The sequence below is a fragment of the Lampris incognitus genome, chromosome 2 (genome assembly GCF_029633865.1).
Source record: "Lampris incognitus isolate fLamInc1 chromosome 2, fLamInc1.hap2, whole genome shotgun sequence".
Classification (NCBI taxonomy): Eukaryota; Metazoa; Chordata; class Actinopteri; order Lampriformes; family Lampridae; genus Lampris; species Lampris incognitus.
Window position 1 is genome coordinate 106317742 of NC_079212.1, and position 16798 is coordinate 106334539.

At 44.2% G+C, this 16798-nt stretch overlaps 1 protein-coding gene across 1 annotated transcript in view; it reads left to right on the forward strand.

The window, feature by feature from the left end:
* The first annotated feature begins 2041 nt into the window (after positions 1 to 2041).
* The window catches only part of dag1 (dystroglycan 1), a 60326-nt gene continuing 45569 nt past the window's right edge, over positions 2042 to 16798 (forward strand). The window contains exon 1 of the mRNA XM_056273492.1: positions 2042 to 2773. The gene's annotated coding sequence lies outside the window, so the exon portion shown is untranslated. The remainder of the gene's footprint in view (positions 2774 to 16798) is intronic.

The following is a 16798-nucleotide window of genomic DNA, read 5'->3' on the forward strand; positions in this document are numbered from 1 at the left end:
AACTAACCACTACGCCACCATGCCACCATCGTTTTTGATCAGTCTGGGGAAAAAAAAATAGAATGTAATTTGTATTATGTTACTTCTGAGAGCAGTATTTTGTATTTGAATATACTCAAAAAATACTTTTCAGCACAGATCAGACTTGAGATCAAAGCGAGGGGAGGTTTTTTCTAGCTAAGCTTGTTCATCTGAGTCACGGTGATGATGACAAGAATGATATGAAGAGAGTAAGCCTCCAAATCACACATGATGAAGTGACGTGGATGCTGTGTGCATGGTGTGGATGCTGATGAGGGCTGCATTAAGCCTGCATTTTGCGGTGCTTTCACATCAACAAAAGTGGTTATATTGAATGGCTAATTGAAAAACTAACTGTGCTTGTGCTCTTCACCACCGTCTTAAACCACATCATTCTCATTGTCAAACCCCATCACGCTCAGCTAGCAGGAGATAACAGCCTTCAGGATTGTTGGCAAAAATAACATGGGCCTACAGTTTTTGGGAAAACCTTTCACACAGTCACTTTTCATCTTTGTCTTTGTTCATAATAGCCGCTTGAATGGATACGTATGGGTTAACTTAACACTCATAAAACCAATGAAGCACCTCCGTGTTTGTTGTAATGAAAAAATACAAACGTATACAGGTTCTGCTGAAACCTTGGTACAGAGACAAATGTAGTGGAAAGGTACAAAACCACTTGTTTCTAGTTAGACATCACATACTGCTCACATGTTTTTGCCTACAGCTTATGTTTTGCCTACAACTGACTCTTCCGCTGCTGTTGGTGTGTCCTTGGTGCTGAGACAGCGGCTGCTTTCTCCATGTTTACCTTGGTAACTGCTATTTCTTTAGTCTAGAAGTGTTTTTTTTTCCCCCACCACAACAAGGATGGCTGGTATGTGGCCTTCCCATGGCAGAAGGGGCAGCAGCTTGCACCTGCAGATGGAGGGGACTGTTCCCTTTGTCTGGTGTCAGTAAAAAACTACATTCCATCCTGACATGCAAGTTGTTTGTCTCATCTTATAAAAAATCATGTAAACTAATGCCCTGGGCTCACTCCTACCTTGGTGAGACTGAGACCACGTACATGCAATTTTCTGTGAATTAAACTTACTCAGAGAGACAACACTGACTATTTTCTTTTTATCACAAATTTTTCCACCATATTGTCTTTTGATTATATCATCAACAGCATCTCGGCTCTCTGGTTTGCAGTGTTGGGAGACTTAGGCAAAAGGTGTTTGAGTGCTGATTAGGTTAAATGGAACATTATCGTTAATTTCTGGATTGAGGATTCAAGTTCCACCAGCAACATCCATGCTGAAAATGTATGTATTCATAATTCTGTTTTGAGTAGATACACAAAATTAAATGTCTGTTTTTTTTAGGCTGCAATTCCCCCGTAAAGCCTCATTCAGATAACATCATCACCTAATTTTTTTTTTTTGCGGCTGTATTGATAATTTTTTTTATTGATCTGCTTTGCTGCCATGAATGTCAGGACCCACGCCACTTCATTACAATGCTTGGATATCGATAAAAGCAGCAAGATGCTCCAAGCCCCAAAATCAATGAGTGTGTCATCATGATTCAAATCAAGGAGGTGTTGAGTAAACCTACTGATTTATTTGCTTATCATCACTGCACGAAAACCTTCTGAGACACTCAGAGGTTACAGTTATAGGTAATGATAGGCTGCTTCACAAGTGGCAGAGAGACAGATAGAAACAGAGGTAGGAGGAACAGAAATACTAAGTTAGGCGGGGAAAACTAAAGAGCGAAAGGGAAGATGGAGAAAACTGGAGACAAGAGAGCTACAATGAATGAATGAGAGAGCGAGAGAGAGAGCGAGAGAGAGAGAGAGAGAGAGAGAGAGAGAGAGAGAGAGAGAGAGAGAGAGAGAGAGAGAGAGAGAGAGAGAGAGAGAGAGAGAGAGAGAGAGAGAGAGAGAGAGAGCGAGCGAGCGAGCGAGCGAGAGAGAGAGAAGGAGGCAGGCTGTTGGGGGTGGAGTAATTCAGAGAATGCGAGGCACTGCCCCCCTTCCCCTCCCTCTTTCTCTCCTTCCACTCCTCCGTTGGAAATTCATCCTTCAGGCTCGGCAGCGGACATTTGTGTGGAGGATCCGTGGAGTCAGCACGTAGGGGCGAGGTCCCAGCATTAACCTCGTCGGGTTAATGGGAGCAGTGGTGATTGTGGTTGCGTAGCTCGTTTACAGCGGCGAATCAAGGTCCCGCTATTATTTTTGCCGCTTCTGAAAACCGTCATGTGATTATTTCCCCCCTTCATCCAACGTTAGTCTTCCAAATCTTTTTTCTTTTTCTTACTTTTAAAAAAAATATTCTTATTTTCTTCGGATGAATTTAAGTCTCCCTAGCGTCGCGCTGCTAAATCGGATTTGTAACCAAACACTGTTGTTGTTGGTATTAAAAGAAAAATAAGTCGGGGTACTATTCCGTGGTGGTTTCCCATGTGATTCAACGGCTTCGACTGCAACTACTAACTTTGGACTGCCGACGACTGTCAGTCGCCAACGAGGGAATGGGAGAGGAGGTTCGGGAGAGCAAGGCGATTTGACACCGACCAGCCAGCCTATATTTGTCCGCCTGACTGACTGTGAAAGGAAGGAGGGATCGCACTGGACGAAAACCAAACCTCGCCAGCCGCCGCCAGTGTGCCTCTCTACTCGCCGTTCCCCTCTTGGGAGAAGAGGAGGTTTCTTTTTTTTTTGGCCATCATAACGGAAGCTAAACACAGAGGAGCGATTACGGTCAGTTTTGTATGGAAATTGAGACCTTTTCTTTAGTTATGTGTGATACATATCGTCGTGTTTAGTCTCTATCTCTCTCTCCACCTCTCTCTCTCGTTTTCTAGCCTATGTGGCATTCACATTTCTTGGATCTATTGGTCGAGTCTTCTCGTGTTGCGCTTGACAGCCAAAGTGTGATGTGTGAACAGACGAGGAGAGGAATTGGCGGAGATGAAGCCCATCGGCGGTGAATTGTTGATAATAGCATAAAGTTGGAATGTGGGTTTTTTTCTCTCTTTTAGGAGTCACACACACTTGCGCGCGCGCACACGCACGCACACACACGCGGCTACTGTCGTGATTAATATGCGCACTCGGCCTGAAATTGGGCAGTTTGACAGCATAGCGGGGTGGCGCGGCGGAGTGAACGCCGTGATTTGAGGCAGCGCTGTAGTCTGGCAGCAAGCGGCGGGTGAGAGGGATATTTTTGGCATTCGCCGTGTTATTAGCTGACTTGCTGGGCTACTTAACCCGGCTACCGCTTTCACCCCTTCGACCTCCCTTATCCCTCTCTTCCCTTACCTACCGTTGCCCGGGTTTGGGCAGCCGGCCCGAGTTAAGAGCACCCTGATTCGGCCAGCTTTCATTCCTTGGCTTCGAAACAAAACAGGTGCATTTAACAGACAGGACAGGCCAATGCCAAGAAGAGATGAGAAGGCCCTCCTTTTAATTTGGTAGGACTGTATTTCACAGGCTATCTATAGGTTCATTCATAGGATCCATCCATCTATCTATCTATCTATCTATCTATCTATCTATCTATCTATCTATCTATCTATCTATCTATCTATCTATCTATCATTGTAATATAGTGGGTGAGCGTTTTATGTAATATTGTTTGAGTTACAATATTCCGCGGGGGGATTTGTTTTTGTTTTTGTGTAGGTTGTATAGTTGTGTAAGTAGTGGCCTCTTTAGTTCCTGTGTGTGTGTGTGTGTGTGCGCGCGCGCCCGTGTTTTACGCCCCTGAGCGTGCGCGTATGTGCGCTGTACCCCATCTTCGCACCGTGAGCGCGTTCTCTTGTACGTGTATCCCCCCCCCCAGACCCCAAGGCAAGGTTAGCTGCAGTTTCAAGTTGGATACGACGTTTTCTTTAAAACATATGGAATCAGACGTAGTGCATAGTAACACATAGGGAACCTAGGGAAACGTTACCAGCCTTCTTCTATACACACACACAGAACAGCAAACACCCGGAACAGGTTTTTTTCCGCTCGGCGTCCATGCATGCGTGGCCGTGGGGTAACAGGCGCCTAATAATAGCCTTTCTGGCTCTGGAGTGTTTAACGGTTAACGGAGGTGTTCTCGCCCGGCTCGTCGTGATTCCGCTCACGTATGCTGTGCCACGGAGCCGCTTGAAAGCCAGCCGTGGGTTGGGGTATGTCTCCTTTGAACTGGGGGAAAGACAAAAAAAACATAAACCCTGATGAAAAGGAGGAGATCGCGAAAACTCAAAAAAAGAAAAAGAAAAGAAAAGCCTCCATCACAGTGGCCTGCGCTGAGCTGTTTCATGGCACCGGAGTTTAGTGTCCCCCCAGTGAAACGGGGCCGGACTGGAAAGGGACCAACATGATTTGTCTTGACGACAAAGGTGTTATTTTGTTTTTTTGTTTTTATAATAATAAAGAGTTGGCTGTTGTAATCTGACTTTAAGGCTCGTGGTAGCTGTCTAATTGAGGCTACCCCTGTTCTGATTTGCAGAAGTAGTGTCTGACGGGCTCGCAAACCTATTTCTTAAAAATATACTACAAATTGAAAATCCCGTCCAAATTTGAAGGCGCGTTCTCAAATCAGTGCTTACCTTTCTATTGACGCTCATTAAATATGCGGTGCATAATCTCACAAGCCCGAGCACCAAGTCACTAAACACAGTTTTGGTTACCACTAACGGGCAATTAAGTGAATTTTGAGCCGTCCCTCGGTAGTAGTTATTTTCTGTGTGAAGTCTATAGATCAGACTAGGGTCATCTACAGCCCCATCCCCACACCAATCAATACCAGGGGTATCTCTTCTGCCGCCCCCCGCCGAAGAGATGTGTTCTATTCTGATCTATCATATTCTCTACTGTTCTATTCTGTCATACATCCTGGACTACCAGTGATGTTAATCACCAGGACATACAGCTGAGCACACGTGTGTGTGTGTGTGTGTGTGTGTGTGTGTGTGTGTGTGTGTGTGTGTGTGTGTGTGTGTGTGTGTGTGTGTGTGTTAAACAAGCATCATGTTGATAGGACTGGTGTGCTCTGTAGACTAGCTGTCTTTAATCCCCTACACAGAGCCCTGTGTTTATTTCCCTGGGAGCTGCAGAAACAATTTATCAGAGTGTGTTTGTGTGTGTGTGTGTGTGTGTGTGTGTGTTTACAGGACCCCATATTTGTTCACGTCTTGGTCTGCATACTGTGTGTGTGTGTGTGTGTGTGTGTGTGTGTGTGTGTGTGTATCAAATGGTTTGTGCAGGCTTACACGTGCGTCTTGTGTTTACACAAGTCTTCCAGTGTGTATGAATCCACACGCTGGGGTGCCTTATATATGTTGTTGTCTGTGTGTGGGTGAATTTAAGTGTACAGATTAACATATGTGTAGGGTACTGTGAGCGTGTTTACCTGTGTTTGTACAAGGGGAAAATAGGCCTGTGTGTGTTTCAGCGGTAGTGTAATAGATAGTGTAACAGTAGCATCAGCAGCAGTGTAAAACCCAAAATCATTGTCTGAGGCAGCTTTAGTAAATAACCTCAACTTGTTTTTTTGTTTTTTTTTTCCCCTTCAAGAGGGGTATGTGAGGAAGGGCAGTGGATACACTCACCGGAATAATCTTTTTTTTTCTTTTTTGAATTAATATATTCATGGACGGCACAGTGGTTAGCACGGTCACCTCACAGCAAGAAGGTCCTGGGGTCAAGCCCCGGGGTAGTCCAACCTTGGTGGGTCGTCCCGGGTCATCCTCTGTTTGGGGTGTGCATGTTCTCCCCGTGTCCGTGTGGGTTTCCTCCGGGGGCCCCGGTTTCCTCCCACAGTCCAAAGACATGTAGGTCAGGTGAATCGGCCGTACTAAATTTGTCCCTAGGTGTGTGTGTGTGTGTGTGTGTGTGTGTGTGTGGGCCCTGTGATGGCCTGGCGGCCTGTCCAGGGTGTCTCCCCGCCTGCCGCCCAATGACTGTTGCAATACGCTCCAGCATCCCGTGACCCTGAGAGCAGGATAAGCGGTTCAGATAATGGATGGATGGAATATATTCATATTTCATTTTGATAAACCTTTACAAGCTTGTGGTAGTAGAGCTATTTGAAACAATAAGATGTCAGAAATTTGCATACATGGCATTGACAGTTTGTCTACATCAAAAGTGAGTTATTCCTGTTAAAGTTGTACCGCATAGTGCTTCTCGTCTATATGTGTACGTGTGTGTGTGTGTGTGTGTGTGTGTGTGTGTGTGTGTGTGTGTGTGTGTGTGTGTGTGTGCAGACATGCATCAAAGACTACAGCATAAAGGTAGCCTCACACTTTAGGAACAAGGTGTGCTGCAGGAGTGAAGGGCGTAGTACCTCTAGAACCAGGCCGCTGCTCAGCCATCTTTTCGAGGCCATAGTCGGCAAAGCAGATATTTAACCACGACACAGTTAGCTGAGACGTAGCATGCAGTTTGGGTTTAATCCGATCTGTTAACTGTGTTTGTAGAGCAGCCATCTATGGGCCTTTTCTGTGATTGCTCTGTGAAAGAAACCCCACAATGTGAATTTGGTTTTAATTTTCCTACTCCATATCAAGCCTATGTATTTCCAGGAAATGCAGAGTAACAATGACTCTTTTTTTGGGGGGGGGATTTTTTTTGCCCCTTTTTCTCCCAATTGTATCCGGCCAATTACCCCACTCTTCTGAGCCGCCCCGGTTGCTGCTCCACCTCCTCTGCCGATTCAGGGAGGGCTGCAGACTACCACATGCCTCGTCCGATACATGTGGAGTCACCAGCCGCTTTTGTTCACCTGACAGTGAGGAGTTTCACCAGGAGGACGTAACGTGTGGGAGGATAACGCTATTCTTCCCAGTTCCCCGGACAGGCTCCCCGACCGACCGGCCAGAGGGAGGCATTAGTGTAGCGACCAGCACATATACCCACATCCGGCTTCCCACCCGCAGATATGGCCAATTGTGTCTGTAGGGATGCCTGACCAAGCCGGAACACCAGGATTCGAACCACCGATCCCCATGTTGGTAGGCAATGGACTAGACCACTACGCTATCCGGACGCCCAGTAACCAATGACTCTAAACGACCCAGTATTTCCATTCAGGCATGGCTGTCATTCATCCTGACTATTAGAGCCTCCTTTCTTAAGCACTTTTCCGTGAAGGCAAAAATCTCAATTATTTTTTTTTCTCATCTTCATTGTTGTTGTTGTTTGCATAACTCATAATGTGCCGAGTAACTTACTCTGTCCCCATATGGCCCCAGGAAACCTTTTCAGCGTTCAGAAAAATAAATTATTCCGTGAAAGTTCCCTTCTTACAAATCTGTTCTTTTTTTTTTCAAATTTGGCAACGGCTTTGTTTTTATCCTATTTCCATCATATAGAAGGAGATTTCCAGAAAGAGGCCCAAGCAGATATAGTCAGACATATTCCCCAGACACCCTTGTTCTCACTCCTCACGGTGTTTTTTTTTCTTTCCTTTTTTATCTGTTTCTGAAATCAATATCTATCCAAAATAGGATTGAGTTCTTCTGTTATGAAAAGCTCTGTGTATCCTCCAAATGATAACTCTAATCTTTGGCTCCCTGCTTTTCAAACTTTAGGTGCAAGTGGGAGGAAGGCCGCCTTTCCCTCGGCTTAGAGTTAGGCTTAGAGATGATTCTTCTTCTTCTTATTTTTTTTTCTTTCTTTCTTTCCTGTTTTGAAAGCTTCGTGTGAAGGGTAAAAAATAAATAAATGTGTGCATGTTGCGGAAATAGGCCATTTTATCACATTGGGAGATGAGACTTGGATCATCTGTGCATCCTCTCTCGATACCCCTGACCCCCCTGCAAACAGAAATAGGGGATGAGGAATCTACAGTGCGTATCAGCCTGCAGTTGGCTACTGGTTGGTCACAGTGACTCATGTCTAGCCTTGACTCAAACGCCACTTGTTGTTGCACACGTTTCTCGGAACTCAAAAATAAATGCCTTGGATGTCAGACGTTGAAAAGCCTCCCAAGACTTTGAGACGTGTGGGACTGGGCTTCAGCTGCCGCTCCTCCTAGTCTGCAGGATAACGACAGGAGAAGAAGAGCACTTTGGTTGACATTTGCCAGTGAGGTTGGCTGTGTCTCCAAGTAGGGTAAAGTGGGACAGTAAGCACAAGTTAATGTTTCCTCTGCCATTATGGTTTCAGCATGGCTTAAAATTGTGACCGTTAAAATCCATTATCAGAATCTTTTAAAACCTGCTGTTCCACATTTTGGATTGGAAACCCCTTTTGTGATGTAGGTACATGAACAGCTAAAGAACGCACACTACTACAGGCTGTTTGTTGGAGGCTTAGGCTCAGCTATATTGTTTTGATTTTGAATCTACAATAGCACGGGTTATGTTTGATTTAAAAAAAAAAAAAAGCACTGCCACCATTTCTCGTGATTCAATATTTAATGCAGGTCCTGTCGGTCTGTCAGCTTTTAATTCCGCTTGATGATATATATGAGTCCGCAGCATCTTCTCTCTGTTTATCGTTGGAAGCCAGCCAACAGGAGAGACCTAAACATGGCTGCAGAGTGAAGAGTGCTTCACTGGATTTGACTCTAGAGATGTCCGGATGACTCCCCCCCCCCCCCCAAGGCTTTCCCAGATCCTTTCTGTGAGGAGTTTGCATGTTCTCCTCGTGTCTGCGTGGGTTTCCTCTGGGTGCTCCAGTTTCCTCCCACCATCAAAAAGACATGCATGTTAGGGTTAATACTCCTGCCTGTGCCCCTGAGCAAGGCAATGGAAAGAAGAACTGGAGTTGGCTCCTGGGCACTGCAACTGGCCACTGCTCCTATACAATAGGTACAGTGTGTTGGGATGGGTTAAATGCAGAGGATGAATTTCCCCACGGGGAATAATAAAGTATATTTTAATTTTAATGAGTATCTGACAGTCTGATTCCAGATCCAGTATTAAGGCTTTGCTTTACTCAATAATATAGTACAAGTACATGAGAGTTTGTAAAAAAAGAAAAAAACTGCTTGACAATTGAACAGCTTTGCATTACAAATGTAATACTAGATTTTCAGCTGCAGACCTGGTCTGTGGCCAGTACATACATTTGAAAAGTGCTGATTTCTGGGAAGGAGAGTGAGGTGGGTGAAGGGGATGCGTCTGTAAAACCTCTGACAGCTAATCTTTTGACTGCTTCTGCCCATTAACATCAGACCACCGCTGAAAGTAGTATGACGACGATGTCTTGGACAGTGATAAAATGATCTGAACTCATCAGGCAGAAGAAGGCATGTAGACATGAATAAAGATAAGTTATCTTAGTTGGAGTTTGTTTTATGAAGTAAAAACACTATTGTTGTGGGCACCCAGGTGGCATGGTGGTCTATTCTGTTGCCTACCAACCTGGGGATCAGCGGTTCGAATCCCCATGTTACCACCGGCTTGGTCAGGTGTCCCTACAGACACAATTGGCCATGTCAGCAGGTGGGAATCTGGATGTGGGTATGTGTCCTGGTCGCTGCACTAGCACCTCCTCTGGTTGGTCGGGGCACCTGTTTGGGAGGGAGGGGGAACGGGGGAATAGCGTGATCCTCCCACATGTTACGTCCCTCTGGCAAAACTCCTCACTGTCAGGTGAAAAGAAGCGGCTAGTGAATCCACATGTATCGGAGGAGGCATGTGGTAGTCTGCAGCCCTCCTTGGATTGGTAGAGGGGGTGGAGCAGCGACCAGGACGGCTCGGAAGAGTGGGGCAATTGGCCAGATACAATTGGGGAGCAAAAGGTGGGGGGTGGGATCCAAAAACACTATTGTTATATCTCAATCTTTTTCACCTTGAAACGTTTCTCCCTGCATCCCCGCCGCCACAGTTTTCACACTACATACACATATTATGCATCAACACATTGGGCTTTCTGTGGCTAAAGTTACGTATACTTTTAAGATGTTTTAAGTTTAATGTTAAAGCAAAATCCCCATGGATTTGAATGGTGGCTTCACACAATATAACTTTTTCTAGATCAATATTGAATCTGAAACATAATTTCATATTTCACCAATAAACATTATTTGCTGCCTCTGATTACCTTTAGATTAGTTGTAGGTTTGGTTTTTTTTCCTATGGAAAAAAAATCACAGTTTGTTTGAAATTTTTAAAATAATTAAAATCAACCTCCTGGATTTATTAAATTGACCAAACTCTGGCAATGACAGCATGGTTTATGCACTGTGTCATCTGTGTCTCGGTATCAAATTTACTCGTTGTGAAAAGCCATTTCTCATTTCGGTAAAATGCTGGTGGGCACACACGTCAAACCATACCAAATGCTCAGACTTGGGTTGGGAGGTGGGATGGGCTGTAGCCAACTGCCAATGCTCTGAGAAATAAATAGTTTTGTTTTTGGATTCAAGCCATGAGCGCAAGGGAGTGTGTCAAAATTGCTGCTCTGTGTATTGGGCTGTTGTCACTGCAACGATGTTGTTCCTTAATGGCTGTCGTCTGTTTGCAGCTGACGCAGTTGAGTACTGCTGCAGAGGGAGACGGCACAGCAAGCTGGCCAGGACATAATGAGCACTCATCGTATCTAACTATTCAGGACCGTATGCAAATTCCACAGCTAACATTTTATTACTCATTTTACTGACTGGCACAATGTATTTGACATCGCCACCTCTTTTTGAACTGTTTTATTATTTTTTATGTTTTTGCACAAATTTCTCCTTCATGTCCAACATAGCTACATATTTTCCTGCTCGCATCCTTGTCATTTCCTGTCTTGCCTCCTGTTGTCCCTATGATTTCCTCTTTTCCTGCTACACAAATGACCATGCCGGACATGATTCTCCTTATGTTATTATGTTTCACTTTCAGCTATTCTATCATCTGTAGAAACACAACTTCCCTTAAGTTCTCTGGAGTGATATTTTTTTTTACTGCTCATTATCGCAACCTTCTGAGTTGTCCAATCACGCTCTTAATACTCGTGTCAGAGGCAGAGATCACAACCGTGTGTGTGTGTGTGTGAGATGGGTGTGTGAGAGAGAGAGAGAGAGAGAGAGAGAGAGAGAGAGAGAGAGAGAGAGAGAGAGAGAGAGAGATGGCAGTGCAGTAATTAGTTCTGGGGCATTAACTGCTTATCAGTGGACAGGTTTATTAGCCCCGTTGTTTTGGCTGGTTAGTCTTCTGGACATGGAGCCAAATGGTGGACTGTGTTGCCTTGTCAGCCATGGAGGAATTCCACGTCAATGCCAGGACACTCAGTACTGCGACAATTCCTGATCTTAAATCCACTTAATTCACACACACACACACACACACACACACACACACACACACACACTGTTAAAGTCACTGTTGAAAACATTGATTAGGATGTTTTATGCAAAAGTAAAAATGGTTGCAAATGTTATATTTTACCTCAGAAAATGAGTTTCCTTTCACTAAAAAAAGATCTTTTATCAGAAGAAGCGTATAATTAACACTTCCAAACTAGCCACCACTTAAGGGAAACCTTACATTTTTTCACACACCCAACACCATTTTGGACCCTTTTGGGTAGTGCTGGGCAATCTAGAAAACACTGTGATCAAGAAAATCATTGGGATTTTTTTATGCATATAAAACGATATATGCAAAGGGGCCATACTCCACAATCCAATTGAGGTTCATTGCATTGAACTGTTTGGTAATGTATAATGCCAACTAAAACTAGTTTTTAAATACTACTCCCTCAACAGGCCTCATTTCATTTGAAATTTAGGTAATAGATTCTTGTTATATCATTCATTTTATCGACAAATTGTGCATCTCAATATGGCAATATGTGAAATTCATCCTGATGTAATGCCATTGAAAGACCATAAATTATAAGTATTGCACCGCCCTGGTTTTAGGTGTCTCTCTGCATGTTTGTTTGTGTGTTATTTGATTCAGGCAAACAGCTTGCCCCCCTCCGTCTGGTCAGGGCAGGTTTTAAGCTTTTGTTGGAGGACAAACACAGCAGCCCAGGACTGGTACGAAGCCGGAAAGGGCAAAGTAGTGCTGAATCTAACAGTCAAATACCAACGGGCTGCCTTCACACCAGCCAAACTTGCTGTGTGTTTGCGTGTGGTTTCTAAATGGATGACATTGTTCTTGGCATGGATCGATGCACACATCGCCTGCTGGTGTAAGTGTTATAAAGCTTTGCTTATGTGCAACTTTGTCAGCACACAGAAACACCCGCTGATGCATATTCACATGATCAGAGCAAAAGTAGAGGCTTTGCTTGACACACATCTGGTTTTCATAGGTCAACATATTTCTGTCACTGTGCAATGGTTACACCAACAGCAAGAGGATCTGGAGTATAGAATATTTAAGAATGAGCCAATGGCATTTCTGGCACTGGCATTGTATTGTCATATGTAGCCAGCACCACCATCCTCGCAATAAGTTAAACGGCAGTGCTTTTATAATTTTTGTAAATACTATTTGACCTCACTCTGACAGATAAATAAATACATGAAGCAGAAGACACACCAGGAAATGTATCAGAGAAGGAATGCTCATCTCCAAGCCTATTTACTGAGTTTTGTGACAGATCAGGATGCCACGACTCATTCATTCATTCCATTATGCACCCATTAAGCCATCTATTCATCCAGCCATCCATCTATCTACCCACCCACCCATCCATCTATCCACCCACCCATCCACCCATTCATCCATCCTTCCATCTTCTCTGATGGGCAGTCACTCAGAGACTGAGAGCTGTGCTCTGATGACTCACTGGAGATGCCAAAGCTGTTCTAGGTTATGTGTGTGTGTGTGTGTGTGTGTGTGTGTGTGTGTGTGTGTGTGTGTGTGTGTGTGTGTGTGTGTGTGTGTGCATGCAAGTGTGCTAAAGAATGTGTAAGCATGCCATTAATACAGACAAGTGTGCAGGCACGTGCAGATGAATTGGGGTGTAGTCTACAGAGACAATTGCGCATGCATGTGTGTGTGTGGGGGGGCTGAAAAGACAGTGAAGTGATTTGGGAGTGACAGGGAATGTAGTAATGGCATTTCTTATGAGTGGACTGGAGACTGGAGTCTCCAAAAATGGAGATGGGTAGGGAGGAGAGAGAGAGAAGTTGCAAATATAGAAATAAACTACATTAATAGAAGACAAAGTGAGAGGGGTTCAATAATGGGAGAGAGAGAGAGAGAAAGAGAGAGGGGGGGGGGGGGAGTGCTCATAGCCTGGCCATTGAAACAGGCAGATATAAGAAAGCATGGCTGCCAAAAGAGGAGCGACTGTGCCTACACTGTGGAGGAACTGCTGTAGAGACAGAGCAGGACTTCCTCACACAGTGCCCAAAATGTAAACTGAGCAGGGAGCAAATTTTCCCCAAAATTCAGCAATAAACATCCACATTTTATTAAATCAGATAACGAAAAACTAAAAATTACCCTGGGGGAAATGAAAGAAAGTTGCATTCTTGCAGGACAGTTTATCTCTGCCTGCCACCACATGAGGGAATCAGAATGACCCGCTGATCTACATCAGGCCTCAGTTTTCAGTTACCTTTTTATTCATGTGTATGTATATATGATTGTCTTCTTTCAGTATGTATATTTATTAACATTCATTATTCGTACAGTGCTTTGGCAATACTGTATTTTGTTATGGTCATGCCAATAAAGCAATTTGAGAGAGAGAGAGAGAGAGAGAGAGAGAGAGAGAGAGAGAGAGAGAGAGAGAGAGAGAGAGAGAGAGAGAGAGAGCGAGCCAGGGCATGGACAGGATGTGAAGACCACAGAGACAACGAGAGGTATGTCAGAATAGGAACTGAGCGAGAGAGAGAGAGCTGCTACTTTCTCCTGTGTGTCCTTGAGGTGTCGAGTATGACCTCAGTTTGCAGTTACGGAACTCAGAGGAGGTTATTGTTTACATTGTTGCTGCTTCAAAGAACATTACAATTTAATAAGGCAATAATCTTCAAGGGCAAATGGGCCATGCTGCAAACAGAGCACACCCTAAACCAAGCTGAGGGCATCGCGCCGTCATCTGCTCCGTGTTTATGTTGCAATGCATCAGGTGGATTCGCTGTGGACAACAACCTCTCTTTAGGTTCACCTCAAACCAGGTGTGCAGTGGCTGCCAGGCTTGGCCTGTAATCACTTCAGCCACTGATGGTATGCAACCCGAGTTCTGTTCTAGCATGGAGAACACAACACATCTTGGAAGGTTTCAAAGAAAAACAGGCTTCCAGTTTAGTTTCTGTGTGCTGTGTGACCGCCTCATGGGTGTTTGGGTTTTGCGGTCATTAGCTTGTAAAGCTGCCTTTGATACTACTACAGGACGAAACATAATTTTCCACATTGCATGGATCAATAAAGTTTCATCGCATTTTAGATGAGTGGTTGCCCTTTGGTAGTTTTTCTTTCCCTTTTTTTTTAATCCAATTTCCCTCTGTAAACATTTGAATTCATAAATGCAAATCTTGAGGAAAAGAAAAGCAAAAAAACAAAAAAACAAACAACAACAACCTGGTTTCAACTAAAGCGAAAAAGCAAGTAAGGCTACTCTGTTTTGTCCAGAGCTTGTTTACAGAGAGGCTTAGAGAGAGGCTGGTAAACTTCTCTTTGAAGCATGGTAATTTATCCGTAGCCTCCCCTCTGCTTTGTTGTTATTCAGGAGATGCTAGCAGACCACTAGCATGGCCAATATGTTCATTGTTTGCTCCATGCTATCAAAGTGTACAGCACTTTGCTTTAGACTCTCACATACTTGAGAGAGAGAGAGAGCGAGCATCTTGGGGAGAGAGGGAAGAGAGACTTGGAGAGAGAGGGAGAGATGAAGACTTAGGGAGAAGGAGAGATGAAGACTTGGAGAGGGGGAGAGACGAAGACTTAGACAGGGAGAGAGGGAGCGGGAGCTGGGCTATTGCAGTGTGCTGCTCTATCGTCATGTTTAAAACTGCATAGTTGCTGCCTGCAGCCCATAAGGAAACAAGGCACTGTCTTTGTCTTGTTCCCCGTCTTCTCCCTCACACGCTCTTACTTTGTGTGTGCGCATGTGTGTTTTTGTGTTTGTGTGTGCTTTTCATGCCAGCTAGGTTCAGTAGTATTTCATTTAAGTGGTTGAATACCATTGATACCCTGAAGCCTAGGGAACATTTGTCATTGCCAAGGACTGCTCAGCATCCCTGACTGTCTGCTGCCATGGCAGATGAGTGAATAACACCAGCACTTTCCTGTCTCGCTTGGATCTACCAAGGGTCTTTGGCCAACAGAGAGAGGAATCACTACTTCTGCCTACTTATTATTTCCTCTCCAGTGATTCTCTCTCGCTCTCTCTCTCTCTCTCTCTCTCTCTCTCTGTGCTCAGACAGGCTTCATTGGCATAACTGTACTTGTGTTCAGTACTGCTAAAGCACGTTTTGTAAAGTAAAATTTTCAATACTGTAATTCAAATTCACCACAACATTAAATGTATGACAAAAATGTTAAAACGAAAACAGTACGAATATAAAGCATTGTAAAAATAAAAACTCTCTCTCTCTCTCTCTGTGACTCACATTCTGTATACTACGTCTTGCTTGGTTGCTGGTGCACAAAGAAAAATGAAATCTCTTCTTTTAATCCTTTAACCTTCCATGTTCCCTCTATCTTTTCACCTGCATCCTCTCTTTTTTCACTGGTGTCTCTCCTTAACCCCGCTCTTTCTCCCCACCCCTCCCTCTCTGCTGCCGTCGCCTTGCTCCCCCACACCGCCACCACAGCTCCCTTGTTCTTCTCCTCCACCTACCCTTGAGTTTATCTTCCCGTCCAATCGTTTGAGTTGAGAGAAAGATAGGCAGGCTCAGGCTTGCAGCTACACATGCTCGTCAGCACAGTACCAGCTCTACCCCAGTGTGTTCACTCTCTTCTTCTCTCCCACTCTTTAACTCTCGCTTTCTTCCCCTTCCTTCTTCCTTCTGTTCCTCAGATCCACATCTAAACTGCCAGATATACAGGCTCAGCCTTTCAACTACTTTCAATCTCTGATTCCCTCTATCCACCCTCCCGGCTGACTCGCACTCCGGCATCTCTCTTCTTTCTCACTTCAGTGTGTTATCCGTTTCTCTTAACGTGTGTTTGTTCATGTAGGTTTTGAGGGTGTGCATGTGTATGTATATACACGTTTAGATAACAGAACTGCAATGTCGCCTTGACTCAACCTTTTGATAAACAGCTCACAGTCAAATCGTAGCATGTCAGAAGTCTATAATGGATATTGCATTTTAATTGACTGTGATCAAACCAGCTCTTTTGCACTTCAGTCAGACAATATACAAAGGTTGAAGTTGTTGATGTGAACATAACCAAAGTCTAGACAAGGACAAAGGGGAAAAAAAGAAGCCAAACCTTAGAGGCACTATGCATTAAGGTGTTTTCATTACAATATTAATTTTACTTTTGTGCTTAAGTATAACCTTGGATTGGCAATACTAGGCTAATTACAGTTTGTATGCAGTTTGGTACTGTAACTGCCGATCCATACTGGAAACCCAATTTGTTCAGTGCATGTGCTAAGTTGTTCTAGGCATGTGTCATGTTGTTCTACGCATGCACAGTGTTGTTCTACACATGTGCCATGTTGTTCTATGCATGCACCATTTTCTACACATGTGGTATGTTGTTCTGTACATGCACCATGTTGTTCTATGCATGCACCATGTTGTTCTACACATGTGGTAAATTGTTCTGCACATGCACCATGTTCTATGCATGCACCATGTTGTTCTACACATGCATCATGTTGTTCTACACATGTGCCACATTGTTCTACACATGCACCATGTTGTATGTTGTTCTA